Source organism: Gossypium arboreum, chromosome 7, assembly GCF_025698485.1.
Source record: "Gossypium arboreum isolate Shixiya-1 chromosome 7, ASM2569848v2, whole genome shotgun sequence".
NCBI classification, from domain to species: Eukaryota; Viridiplantae; Streptophyta; class Magnoliopsida; order Malvales; family Malvaceae; genus Gossypium; species Gossypium arboreum.
In genome coordinates, this window is record NC_069076.1 from 57,822,069 (window position 1) to 57,828,143 (window position 6,075).

General features: G+C 40.7%; 1 non-coding gene across 1 annotated transcript; it reads right to left on the reverse strand.

Moving 5' to 3' along the window:
* Positions 1 to 1,176: 1,176 nt before the first annotated feature.
* LOC128295863 (small nucleolar RNA R71) lies at positions 1,177 to 1,283 on the reverse strand. Its single transcript, XR_008286412.1, has one exon. It is a non-coding gene; the product is annotated as a small nucleolar RNA R71 (small nucleolar RNA).
* Between the last annotated feature and the right edge of the window lie 4,792 nt (positions 1,284 to 6,075).

Sequence of the window (6,075 nt, forward strand, 5' to 3'; positions counted from 1 at the left end):
GTTGATCGAATGCCTAAAAATAAGGTTACGAGATTTTTTCGGATTAGGGTGAAACCTAATATGGGTGTCCATAGATCGATTTACTGCTTCCCTAGGGGTTTTAATTAAGAAAGAGATTTCGATTAATTCAACTGAGGGTTAGACGTTATTAGTCTCGAAAGAGATGATAATATAGGTTAAGGAGTCTCACGGATCAAGTCAAGTGAATAAATAAATCGATTTGAGTCGATAACAAGTGAAATCTAGGTGGATTCCTCCTTGGGTGTCGTCTTTATCAATTACTTTCGCAAGTCTTTTTCCAAATTTTCCCTTTACTTTAGTTTAATTAGTTAATTAGTTTAATAAACAACCCTCTTTATTTCTAGGTTAAATAATAAAAGATAGTTATTACTAGTACTTTTGGTTCCCTTGGGTACGATATCCCGGTCTTGCCATTACTATACTATTGTTCGACAGGTGCGCTTGCCTTTTCATTGTGATAATAGTTAGTCTAGGTTGATCTTCATTATAATATTTATTACTTGTTACGAATCATGCGATTGCCGGGGAACTGAAATATTAGGAACACTCAATTTTTATTACTTTAGCCATTAATTTTTTTTCTTGCAATTTAATTTAATTTTAGTATTATTTATTAATTGACGAAGAAATAGATCACACAGTTCGTAGAAACCAAAGAGAAATAAGGCACAGCTTAAGATACATAGAGAACGAGCAAGAAGACGATAGTCAACCTCTAACTGACAAGATGGCTGAAAACCAAGGCAATCAGCTACCTCCTGCAATTGCGGCTAATCAAAATCCTGCTCCACGTACTATGTATGATTATGCTAAACCTTCTCTAACAGGAACTGAATCTAGCATAGTTAGACTTGCTATAGCTGCAAATACTTTTGAATTAAAACCTAACATTATTCAGATGATACAGCATTTTGTTCAGTTTGATGGTTTGCAGGATGAAGATCCCAACGCTCACTTAGCAAATTTTCTGAAATTTTGCAATACATTTAAAATCAATGGCATTTCTGATGATGCCATTCGTCTTCGGTTATTTCCTTTTCGTTGAGAAACAAAGCTAAACAGTGGTTGAAATCATTACCACGAGGGTCAATTACTACTTGGGAACAAATGACTGAGAAATTTTTACTAAAATATTTTTCGCCGGCTAAAACGGCTAAATTACGTAATGATATCTCTTTTTTTGCGTAGATGGATTTAGAAACACTTTACGATGCATGGGAGAGATACAAGGACTTAGTGAGAAGGTGCCCTCACCATGGTTTACCGCTTTGGCTACAAGTACAAACATTCCACAATGGTCTGAATCCCTCGACCCGGGAAATGGTTGACGCAGCTGCTGGCGGAACCATCAACAACAAAACACCTAAAGAGGCTTATGAATTCATTGAAGAAATGTCGCTGAATAACTATCAGTGGCAAGTCATGAGGACTAAGCCAAAAAACACAGTCGGCATTTATAACGTCGACTCAGTTACTATGCTGTCAAATCAGGTAGAACTTCTCAATAAAAAGATTGATGGTTTACTTGGTTCTACGTAGATACATCCAATAATGAGGTGTGACTCAACCGGAGGAGGTGTGCATACAGAATATCAATCCTTCAATCCCACAACCGAAGAGGAACAAGTCAACTATATGGGTAACAATAACTTTAGATCTCAAAATAACCTATACAGTAATACTTATAATGCAGGTTGGAGGAACCACCCAAATTTCTCCTAGGGTGGTCAAGGAAATCAAAAGCCACAAAATCCTCAGGGTTTTCAACAGTCGCCTTATCAACAAGAGAAGAAACCGAACCTTGAAGAGATGCTCTCAAAATTCATATCAATGTCAGAAACCCGTTTCCAAAATACTAAGACGGCACTTAAAAATCAACAAGCATCGATCCAAGGACTCGAAACTTAAATAGGCCAGCTATCCAAACTAATCTCCGAACGACCACAAGGTAGCTTACCAAGTAATACTGAACCTAACCCAAGGGAACACCTGAACGCAATTAGTACTCAAGATAAGGAAGGATTCATGGCGCCTGAGCCAGAATTGATGCAAGGAACTGTGGTGAGCAAAGGTAAAAGTGAGGTATGTCATAACAAAACGGTGAATGATGAATATAAACTTCGTGTCCCATGCCCTAACGTGACAAGAAAAGACTGCTCAGACAAGCAATTCAGTGAATTCCTCACACTTTTGAAAAAATTACATATTAACTTACCGTTTATTGAAGCTTTGTCGCAGATGCCAAATGCAATGAAATTTTTAAAATATCTTTTAGTAAATAAGCAAAATTTGGACGAAGCATCGCATGTGGAGCTAAATGCAGTCTGCTCAGCTATTCTACAGAATAAGCTACCCCACAAATTGAAAGATCTAGGGAGTTTTACAATTCCTTGTTTAATTGGTAGTTTAGATATAAGTCATGCATTAGCTGATTTAGGGGCTAGTATTAACATTTTGCCTTACAAAATGTTTAAGCAACTAGGTCTTGGGAAACCTAAACAAACTAGGATGAGCATTTAATTGGCAGATAAAACTATAAGATTCCCTAGGGTATTATTGAAGATGTACTCGTGAAAGTAGATAAGTTCATATTCCCCATTGATTTCATTATTCTAGACATAGAGGAAGATAATAACACCCCTTTGATTTTAGGAAGGCCCTTTCTAGCAACTGCTAAAACAATTATCGATGTTGGTACAGGTGAACTTACACTTCGTGTGGGAGATGAAACTATCACCCTTCAAGCTCGTAATTCTGGCATCACATCGAACATTAAAGGTAATAGTCCACACCAATCTACTAAAACTAACAATATGAATTTGCAGAAATTAAGCTTCAAAGAAGTTCACGAGCCATGTTCCAGAAATGATAGAGGACACATTCATGAAGAACGAAAGCTACTGATAGAGGAGCTAGATGAATGCCGAGCACATAAATCAAGAACACATGATAAACTGAAACTACGCCAAAACAAGCCTGATACCTTTCCTAATCAACTTAAGGTTGGTGATAAAGTCTTACTAGATGCCGCAGATCCCCACATTGTCACTACCACACTGAATGAAGAAATCCCTCTTACGGTACTCAATATTTTTCCATTCGGTACGGTGGAGGTGAGTCACCTCAAGTTTGGCACTTTTAAGGTAAACAACATCCGTTTAAAACCCTATTTTGATGAGATTGATAGCAAGAATGAGGAGTATAAACTCGTCGAACCACCCTGACCATTCACTAGAGAGGTAAGTCGAGCTTAGACTATAAATAAGCGCTTCTCGGGAGGCAACCCGAGCACTAACATATTTTGATTTCTTTATTTTTAATTTCTAACACTTTGAAACATTAACTTTATCTTTGAATTGCAAATATTTTCAGCACACACGGCCAGGCACATTGGAGTGCCTAAAGTAGTGGCCAAACAGGGGAAGAGACACGGTCGTGTGATACGACCATGTGGAATGTTGGACATGATTTCCCCAAAACACAGGATGGGATAAATCCCCATGGCCGTGCGACATGGCCGTGGGTGAACTTGATAGGTGAATAAGGGCGTGGGAATGGAAAAACACGGGCATGCCAGGGGCCAAGCTCGGTTCTATTTCTTTGACATGGGCATGAGCCGTTAAACCGTGGACAATAATACACGGGCGTGGGAGAAGCGAACAAAGCTAGGCACGGCCGTGTGACATGGTTGTGTGCCACACACGCCTAAGACACACGGGCATGGGATAATAGCCGGGCATGACCTAAATAGGAAAATTCAAAAAACATGGGCTCACCTTCAGAGTACACGGACGTGGCCCTAGGCCGTGTGCACCTCTCCTATATAAGCAAATCACTGTTCATTTTCTTCTTCCTTTCAAAACCCTAGCCGAAATCTTCTCTTCTCCACTCCCTAATCCCTATTCCGGCCACCATTCCCTAGATTCTCACTTCCTCAACCCCCAAACCACCCTAAACTCCACTCCCTCTGCATTAATCCTCACTTTCCCCTCTCTTTTCCCTCTATTTTTCCTCTACACGGTTGTATCCCCGCGCCACACGCCCGTGCTCACCTCCAACATGCCCATGCACCACCCTACAGCAGCTTTTGGTACATTATGTCATCATCGAGAGGCAAGAAGGCCGCGGTCCCATCCTCAAAGAGACATCAGGGACCGGGTTCTTTCTCGGTACGTGCTACAACTGAAGTTCGGCAACCATTCCTTGAGTTTTCACAAGCTTCATGGAGGAGCTAGTTCAGATACTACGCGTACGACCCCTCACTATAGGTCCCTGAATCGATTGGGCTGCCGTAGAGCAAGTCCAGCTAGCTGATGCCCTCCGTGCCCTTCTGTCCATAGAGCCATGGAAACGATTCTTCATTATTATTAAACCCACTTATTTAGAGCTAACTTTAGAATTATGCTCTACTTTTCATTTACAGGTGGTGATGACGAACAATGACGACCCCGACACCATTCACTTCTGATTAGGTGGTCTAGTTCGCGCGATGAGTGTCCCAGAGTTTGGATTCGCACTGGGACTTTACACCAATAAGTTTATGGAGGAGGAGAACATGACTACACTACCACGCAATATCCATATTTCTCCCTTCTTGTGCTGGAAGGCTTTGGCACCATTCTCTTCCACCTATGACCCCAACCTCTCGAAGGCCTCAACTCCCACCCCTTCCCTATGATATCTCCATGTCATATTAGCACACACCTTGACTGAAAAGAGAGAGAGCACTGGCATCGTCAACACCCACGATGCCTACTATTTATGGTGCATGGCGAATGCACACGTGACTAACTTGGCATATTTCATCGCTTTTGCCATTTGCCATCAGACCGAGTGGCATCGAAAGGGAGTAATCTCTATCGGCCCCTATGTGACCCGCCTTGCCAGACACTTCGGCCTTTTCAACATCGTGGCCCAGTCATCAGCGCTTACACTGATAGGTCAGATGTCCCCATAGGATGATCGAGCGTTGACGTGGGATCGATCCTCCTCAGTACCATCTCACTCATGCCACTAACGAGAAGGATCTTGAGAACATTCCTGATGATGTCCCCCCACAGCATGAGGAGCCTTCTACCACGCCACCTAGGGAACGACCAGTTTATGCGGCTGCTTCATTGGTACACCTTTCCGATCGACTCGCTCACTTCGAGCAGTATTGCACTACAAAGTTCAAGATGATTCACGAGCGAGATCAGTGATGTGACAGAAAGATGGACGGCATGTAGGCCATGATGCAGCAGCTGTGCCAGCACTTTCACATTGCCACTCCAGCGCCACCACCTGAGGGCCCCACTGATGAGGATCATTGAATCCTCCTATCTTTTTATTTTTATTTTCATTTCAATTTTATTCTTTTCTTTGAAAGACATATCTATATTAGTAAATTTTACTTTCTTCATTTTTCTGGTATTTCTAACAAGTAATCCCACTACACTTTCTTCTACACCAACTCTTGATAAGCTCTTCATGATTCTACAGACTTCTAAGAAAAGCTGCTAGGAATATTTTACGGAATGAGGAAATAAATAGGGAATAATACCCAACGAGTGCCATGCTCAATGACCTAATTTCTTCATCTAGCCAAGAATAATGGCAGCTACCACTTTCCCCAAACACTCCAGCCTCAAAATCAAGCTCCGCATCCATATAACAGGGAGTTTCACCTCTTTCCCTCTTATGATTTTCTTTATTTTGAATATTATATCTTTGTACATTGAGGGTAATGTACATCTTAAGTGTGGGGGGTGAACATGAACATGATGCCTAACTTTTTGCATTATTCTTAAATCCCTGAATTTGGTTTTGTGCTTAAGTGATTTTCTCATAATATTGATCGAATGAATTCTGAGTAATCTATAATTATTGTTGATATGTCATGAATTAGACCATGGGAATTATGCATGATTATTTGATTATAGGACATTAGAGAATCGAGCATGATAAGTTGATATTTTGAGAACTAAAATTTTTAGACTATTTTCCTAAATTGAGGTATTATCTTGAAATCTTAAGTATACAGGAATGACATCACAAGTCCAATATTTTGGTGAG